Source organism: Rhincodon typus, chromosome 27 (assembly GCF_021869965.1).
Source record: "Rhincodon typus isolate 14 chromosome 27, sRhiTyp1.1, whole genome shotgun sequence".
Taxonomy (NCBI): Eukaryota; Metazoa; Chordata; class Chondrichthyes; order Orectolobiformes; family Rhincodontidae; genus Rhincodon; species Rhincodon typus.
This window is the reverse complement of record NC_063358.1, coordinates 12,235,482-12,244,288: the sequence shown is the minus strand read 5'-3', so window position 1 is coordinate 12,244,288 and position 8,807 is coordinate 12,235,482. Positions and strand designations below refer to the sequence as shown.

Below are 8,807 nucleotides of genomic sequence, written 5' to 3'. Positions count from 1 at the left end.
ACCATCAGTTCTGAGGGTCACCGGACCCGAAACGTTAACTCTGTTTTTTCCCTTCACAGATGCTGCCAGACCTGCTGAGTTCTTCCAACAACTTTGATATTAACTCTCACTGTAATGCTGCATTAAGGACACTGTGCAGTCAGGGGCACACCCAGGTCATAGACTGCACTGGGCTGCATCTCTGAGCGCTTTACTCACTGTCAAAGCACTCACTCACTCTGAGCCTACCTGGATGCTCACTGCACCCCTGCCTTGCTCTGCTTTTTTGCAGAAGGGAGATAGCCTTTGCTCAGGTGTTCCTGGCAAGGTAAGTCAATTGCAGCCTCCAATCCCAGTTCAGGCCCTGATTGCGCAGGTTAGAGTCAGTATCCTCTCCTTACAAATGTTGAGGAGCCAAATGACGGGCAGCACTCCATCCGTCTTGAGTTTTCCTGCCCTCCTGGGATCTGTTTTCCTGGCGGAATGAGGGAGAGGCAGCTCTGTGAGCATCACTGGCGAGGCCAGCATTTATTGCCAATCTCTAATTGCTCACAGGGCAGTTAAACGTCAACCATTTCCTAGTCATCAGCTTTCAAAGCCGAAAAATCCAAGTTACACTTGCATATACACGCAGACACACACACACACACACACACACACACACGCAGACACACAAACACACCAATACACAGACGCACACACAGAAATGTATGCGCACACAGACGGACACACACATACAGATACACACAGACATCCACACACACACAGATACACATGCACATAGATGTACAGATACACCCAGATATCCACACACACAGATACACATGCACACGGATACACACAGACAGACAGAAACAGAGACAGACACACACCTTGATACACATGCACACAGACAGACACGCAGGCAACACAGATAAACTGGTGCGCACCCACACAGACACAGACAGACACACACACACACATAAACACACACAGACACATACACACCCACACAGACACAGACAGACAGACAGGCACACACACACCCACACACACACACACACAAACTGACAAATTAATTCTGAAGAAGGTTCACCAGACCTGAAACATTAACTTTGACTTTTTTCTTCACAGATGCTGCCAGACCTGCTGAGCTTCCAGCAACTTCTATTTTTGTTTGTGAGTGGCATTTTAGACTTTGTGGAAGACTGAGTTGTGCATTTAGCCCCTCTAGAATGCAACTTTTGCGATATTTTTCCTTCACTCAAATTTATTTGTATATATTCTGACCTTTAGTTCTGTTTATTCCATATTGTTTTGTTTTCCTTCAAACATTTCAGACTCAGAGCCTGTTTTGTTTGTCTAGATACAAAGGCAGAAATAAGACAAAAGCAGAAACATAGGAGCAGGAGGAGGCCATTCAGCCCCTCAAGTCTGTTTTACTATTCAGTCAGATCATGACTGATCTGTACCTCAACTCCATAGATCTGCGCTTGACCTAAAACCTCACAAAACTGCCACTTTCAGTCCTAGGATTTCAGGTGAATGCCTTTTTGAGGGCAGAGAGTGCCAGAGCTTCAGGCTGCTTGCAGCAAAGAAGTTTCAGCTGCTTGAACAGCCCAGTTCCAGATTGAAGAAGAAGGCTGGTGGGAGAGCTCAGCAGTGAATGCAAGCTGTGAGGAAAAGGTTGAATGGCCAGTGAAGGGAAAGTGGTGCAAGGTAAGGAATCCCTCCATCCCTTCTCATATGGACTTGGCTGGAAGACAAGTACTTAGCAGCTGTAATTATGAAAAGAAATGTTCAACAGGGCAGCAGCATATCTTAAAGTGAAAGATTAGTTTGCGTCCCTGTGGAGATCATCAGCAAAGCTGCTCCAGTTCTGGTGAAAGGTCCCAATTGTAGTCTGAGAAAATCTTTTCCTTTCAGATGTTGACTTGTTTGTAAATAACTCGTTGAGTGATTTTGATTCAACACTTTGTCATAAGAAGCATTGATCTCGGTGTGGGGAATTGTTACAAATTACGACGATTGAGACTCTGGGAATAAGTGAGACAGAGAGAGAAAGAACAGGAGAGACCCAAACTCTGTTTGAATTGGCAGATCTTTGTGGCTGCTGGCTTTACTTTCACAATATCAGCCTTAATTGCCAAATACATTTCTAGAAACATATATTACCCTGATAAATATAAATTAAATATTAATGGCATTGTGCTTGAACTCGTCTCTATTTTTCAACAGGCAATATCATTTTAATTTTAGGTATGGTTGTCAATTGGAAAGTCAAAAACGTTTGCAAATAGAGCATAAGCATCATGAAAGGATGAAAGGACCGCACTGAAAGCTAGCTGGGCTATTGCCAACTTAGTCAGAAAGTATTTATTGCCATGGTAATTGCTAATATGTTACCTGTTACTTAATAATGAGCAAATCTGCTTTATGTGAACGGCAGTAATTGTAATGTCTCCTCCCCTGAAGGTGATAAATTGTGCTGGATTACATCTCCGTTGGCCATTTACCTATATGTGTGTTTTTCACATCACAGTGACCGGACACTATAACGTGGACAGGCTGAGAGAACGAAGTCCTTGTTGAATGACCATGTGTGTTTCAGACTTTGTGCTGAATAGATGAGAGAGTGGGGATGGGAATGCATGGAAGCACAGAAATGAAAACTATTTTTGTTTATTTATTCACCTGTGGGTGTCACTGGCTGGACGGACACTTATTGCTTGAGCAGGTGGGTGGGTGAGCTGGCCTTCTTGAACCTTCGCTGTCTACGTGCTGTACATGGACACACAATGCCTGAGGGGAGTTGGGGGGTTGTGTGTGAAATTCCAACATTGTACAAACGGTGATATATTTCCGACCCAGGATGGTGCGGGGCTTGGAGGGGAACTTGCAGGTGGTGGTTGTGTATAAATTTATTTACAACAAAAAACAAAAGAGTCTTCTCCAAGGAATGAAATTCACGGACTGAAATCCATTTAGGAGAGCAGGGACTATTTTTTTTGCCAGCAGACATAACGTGGGACGTGGCAGCCCACGCCCAGCCCCGAGGAGATCAGCTCAGTCCAAGACAGAACTTGGAAGCTCCCTTCTCATTATGGCTAAGCTCCACACCATACTGAGCTGCTAGCTAGGTAGCCATCAGGAAATAATTACTTCTTCTTAGTTTCCTTTTGCTTCAGGTAATTAAGTTGGCACTAACTTCACAGAAGATCATGTGTCCACCTCTTTGGGATCTGCATTGACATCTTCAGGTCCTCTGTGCCTGGAACTGTGCGGCAGCAAAGCCTCCTAAGTCTGCCTGTTATTATTAGCCATGTTACAGCGAGGCTAGGAAAAAGCTTACTTATAATTATGACATTTACCACGATCCCGTAAGGCCGGGTTTCTATGTTGGTGGAAATATCCAGAATGAAAAATAACGTATGTTATTATAGCCGAGGGTCAGCATCCCGATCGAAATGAATCAGGAGAGGCTTGCAGGTTTCCTGAAAAAAAAAACTTCATTCACATTCCTGGGGTGTTCCACGCAGCAGGAAACATTGTTAGCAAGTCTGAGATAATGTAGCTGCAAAATGTTTCATTTTGCTCGCCCAGTGACTGTTGCTAACAAACTCCTCGAGTTAGTTTCCTGTTTTAAACACCCTATTATTCGCACGGCGATAAATCATTTTAAAAGTTGACACGCTCATACTGGACCCAGGCATCAAGCTATCTATAATGGCTCTTGACAAATCCATTCTACAATTCAAACTGATATGGTTGATATTGATGTCACACTAAAAACCACAGACAAATTAAGTCCTAATGCAGCAGAACGTTGTACGCATTCAGCAGCAAGGCTTTTGTTGTGTGACATCCACAAGTGGCAAGTGTAGCATTTGCACTCTGGTGTCCCCGGCAATCATTTATAACTGTCAGGACCTGCAGGAAATGTGACAAATACTGATTACAGCTCTACACAATATCCATTAGGGACACAACGGGTAAAATATGGCTGCATGTAAAATTTCAACAACACCAAACGTCAGAAAGGCATTCATTTTGTCGGCCTGCACAATTACTCTCGCACCCTCTCAAATTTTCAAAATAGATGCGTGTGCCTATGCACAGATAGATTGTTTCACAGCTGACGATTTCTTGGCTTTGATCGCTTTTTTAGAGATATGGCCTAGTGGAAGAGATTGTCAAGTGCAGCAAGTGCTGACTCAGTCAAAGCATTCCGCAAGAAATTGGGCTCTTTCCTAATGCACCAGGGAACAAATGCAGCTGGGCTCGGCAGTGAAGCAAGGACGAAATTAAATGGCTTGTTGGGGCCCAGACCCTGGATATGAATGATGGGACAGGCAGGTTAAACTGAATGTCCTCTTCTCATTTCTAATTTTTTGACACTCTGTCTTGATGCATTCAAATTTCCAGAGCGCACTGCAACCTGATGTGGGAGTTTCTGGCTCGTGCACAACTGAATTCTTCTCATATTTTGAATCTGTACGATTACCAAAATTACACCAAAGTTTGACAGATTTGGGGGAAAGAGAAAGTATGTAAGACATTCCAAGTCATGAAGTCTGTGGGACTGACTCTTACAGAGGCTTAGCTGACTTGGGCTGTGGGAAGATTTGTGACCGAATCCCATTGAGGTCTATGTAGACATGGGGGGCAATTCATTATGTCTTTTACTCAGCTACTGAGTGGCCGGCCATGTTACACTGGGCAGCAGTGAGTTGCCAACTAAGGGAGTCTATTGCTTGTTAAACTCCTTCTCAATACACAACTCCCCTCGTTGTGTTCATCCAGCTCTACACCTTGTTATCTCAGATTCTCCAGCATCTGCAGTTCCTACTATCTCTCCCCTCATTAACATTCAGCTTGCTATCTTACCAAACAAGATGGAAGTTGAGAGCTCTCAATGCAGCAGTCAGAGCGGCTAGCTAGGCACTTCAGCTCAATGTTGCCTGTAAAAAGCCTCCATGTTATTCAACATCGCCAGGGTACACTCCGCAGGCACCAGCCACATGCAACCCTTGTCCATGGACGTTGGAATCCAACATTGACTTCTGTTCTGCTGGGACTCATTGATGCCACACTTGGTCAAGTGCAGCTTTGATGCCAAGGGCAGTCACTGTCACCCCACCCGTGGACTGTGTGTTGGACACTCTTACCAACACTGTTATGGACAGATAATTCTGTGGCAGGCGGGTTGGCGAGGACGCGGATCAGATATGTTTGACCTTCTTGTTGGTTCCCTTACCCATCTGCTGTGGATTGTGGCCCATTCCCAGAACTGTAGAGAGACAAAGCCCCTGACCGTGACCACTGCCAGTGGTCAGCTGACTGTGCCCAAGTCCCTGCACTGAGTCGGTGCTGCCTTTGAGTCTCTGTACTGGGATTTACCCTGCCTTTCATCTGCACCACACCCACTTGACTTGACTGAGGACCCACCTTTCAGACATGACCATTTCATTGATGTAGGTACGGGGTGGTTACCACCAAGGCTGGTGGCACATGGTGCCAGCATGAGATTAACCCAGCACAGTGCCATCCAGCAACACACTCAACCCACCTTGACTGATCACTGCTGACAAACAGGATGCGCTGCCTCGTTTTGTGTCTGCATTAAAATACAACACAAGGCAGAAGTACAGTGAGCCTTTCAGTTCTGGGCTGAGGGATACAAAGTGCAAAAGGCAAGGCAGGGATGCTGTGAGCATCCAGGTAAGTGCAAAGTGAGTGTGTGCTATGAGAGTGAGTGTGCAGCACTGAGGTACAGCCTAGTCCAATCTCTGAGCAGCAATGAGCGGTGACGGTGTGCTCCAAAGTGCAGCACTGAAGTATGGAATGGTATTATGGGTGTAGACGGGAGATGTGCCATGTTGATGGAGTAAGGCTGGTATCTGTGGCCGTGGGGTGTGTGCAGCTACTGCCTGTGGTGCACTCCCTAAGACATCGGTACCAGGTGTATCTGGAATCGCCAGGTATCTACTCTGACTTTCACATCAAGAATTCTCAACGTGTAGTTTCTGGGAAAATGGGAATCTGCACAATAATGAGGTGAGATTAGATAGCAATGAGGTTGGTAATCCTTATTAACAGTCCTCTTGCTACACACTGGTGAGAATTGTGTTGTGACAGCCAGGACTTGCTTGGGTACAGAATCTTGTGGTCATATTACTGGATTCTAATGAACTAGCGACATGAGCTCATCATCACACAACAGTTTGTGAACTTAATCCAAGAATTAAATGAACGGAAATAAACAGCTGGTGTCAGTAAAGGTGACCAGGAAGCTTGTGGATTGCTGTAAATCCATCTGGGGGGTCACTGCTGCCCTTCCAAAGAAGGAAATCTATTGTCCTTATCCAACTATGCGCTACTGCAGATTGACACCAATGTGGATGACACTTTGCTGCCCCCTCAAATCCTTGTGTTGATTATGGAAGTCATGTGATCTCAGTTAACTAATCTCGGTAGTCAATCATTAGTAAGCAATTTTCAGATAGTTTATTAAATTTGTTAAGCAGCAGTTTGGATACCATGTTCTGTTCAATTGGACAAAGAAAGGAAATATAAGTCCACTTTAATGAAAACACTTTATTGATGCAGGAGGCATTCTGTAGAATGGAGGAACAGGGGCTACAGTTTGGAGTGATGGAGTGTTCTCCCTGAATTATGCAATTCTTGGAGGCAGTCTTGACAGTTACAGTCTTTATTCTTTCTTCAGGAAGATGTAAGGGAACTCCTGGTCTTCTCCTGGGTCACTCTCTTCCCACTATCTCTGTTGAGACACATTATTCTGAGCCCTGGCCATCTCTGTTGTCCCGATCGTCTAAATGAATCGTCTCAACCAATGATCATGCGCAGCTACACATGACACCAGGATAACCATTGCCACCTTGCCCATCTTCATCTGAGGATTAGTTCACTATTCTATCAAAGACCAAAAGCTCCTTAAACCAAACTATCACAATAAGATAGTGTGTCACCCAATAAATCTTTGATGTTGGTTATAGCCTCAGCTTGTTATGACCTTTCCTTTGTTTCTATATGGTGTAGATCTGTTTATATTTGTAGAAGGCTTGTTCCTGCTAATAACTCTCAGTCTACACAGAATACCACATGGGAAATACGAAAAAAGGATTGAGTTTGAAAGAGAACCCCAATTTCCAACACCTGAGTAAGTCAATAAATCAGCTTACCACCAACTTTCTCAGTGAATTACAGATGGCAGTGGATTCTAGTCTTGGCAGTGATGTCCTTAACCTGTAAATAAATATCTTATTTTTAAAAAAAATTGTGAGGGACAATCTAAGAAACAGGAACAGTTGCTCGATCAACCTGCATTACATAATGCAAGCCAAGTGGAACCGAGGGTAACGATAGAATTCTACACTGCATGGGATAACAACATGGCCAGTGGAACAGCATGGGACCCAGATTAGAAGTCAAGAAAATCATTGGTTATTCAATTTTCTTTTGCATTAAAAAAAGTCCATATGCTAATCACGTTCTCCCTGTTATCTCAATTTAATCAGGGCAGGGCAGAAAGTTGCAATGAGCCCTAAAATGAAATAATGATCCCTGACCCAGAGCGCATCATCACTAACCTCATCACTGTAATTAGAGCTACACTCTAGGTCACATGCTACCCGCTACTCACAGGTATCTTCTTAGCTGGTTAGTTTAGCCGGAGATCCAAGAGTGGATTCTACATGGAATCAGTATAAAGAAAGGGATAAAAAGTATATTACCTCCGATTTGACAACTCCTACTCTGCAATTGTAAATTAGGGACAGTGCTAATCATGTGAAAGGTTTCCAGAGCCACAGGCGCTGGGAACAAGCGTTCGAATCCTACCATGGCAGATAAGCGAAACGTGAAGCAACAAAAATCCGGAATTAAAAGCTAACCTAATAGCAACCATATAAACAATATCGATTGTTGTAAAAAAAAAACCCATCTGGTTCACTAATGTCCTTAAAGGTAGGAGATCTGCCATTCTTATCTGGCCTGGCCAGTGTGACTATAGACCAACGGCAATATATGTGACTCTTAACCACCCTCTGAAATGGTCACAACAAACTACTCAGTTTGAGGGCAATTAGGGATTAGAATGGGATAGGGATGGCCCAGTTAGTGATGAAGGAATAAAATAAAACTTGACGGGGCCCCGGAGAAAGAAATGCAGCATCAGTGCAAAATGTATCAACACAAGAAAATATTTAACGTTCCTGAATTTATATCACTCAGGCTCGATGGAAGTACCAGAAGTAATATTGCAATTATATTTCCATTCAGCCCCAAATGCTGTCAAAAGCCTAGATCTTCCTCTCAATCAGCACCAACGGATAAATACATTTCCTAACTGGAGAAACCTGGGAGGAGAGATGTTCTCCCAACCCGGTCTTTGTGTCCACCAGCTGCATAGTCTCATCCCACCCTGGCTGATACAAGAAACCCTGCATAAAGCAGACGTTAAACATGGCTAGCGTGCCCTTGAATTAGAATTTTAGTGTCACTTGTACTCAAGTACAGAAGTACATGCATACAGTGAAAAGTGTACCATGTCACCGTTCCTGGTGCCATCTTAGGTGCAAAGTTACTTAGGTACTAAATCTTAGGTCAGAAATCACACAACCCACCAGGTAATAGTCCAACAGGTTTATTTTAAAACACAAGCTTTCAGAGCTCAACTTTTCAAATAAATCTGCTGGACAATAACCTGGTGTCATGTGATTTCTGACCTTGTCCATTCCAATCCAACACCAGCACCTCCACAAAATCTTAGGTACAAAGTAGAAAGATAAAGAAATAAAGTTAAAAGTTAAACATTACAGGTAAGGAGT

The 8,807-nt window shown here is 43.8% G+C and overlaps 1 long non-coding RNA gene across 1 annotated transcript in view; it reads right to left on the bottom strand.

Moving 5' to 3' along the window:
* The window catches only part of LOC125486243, a 6,611-nt gene extending 1,636 nt beyond the window's left edge, over positions 1–4,975 (bottom strand). The window contains exon 1 of the long non-coding RNA XR_007264928.1: positions 4,846–4,975. This is a non-coding gene — a long non-coding RNA (uncharacterized LOC125486243). The remainder of the gene's footprint in view (positions 1–4,845) is intronic.
* Positions 4,976–8,807: the final 3,832 nt, after the last annotated feature.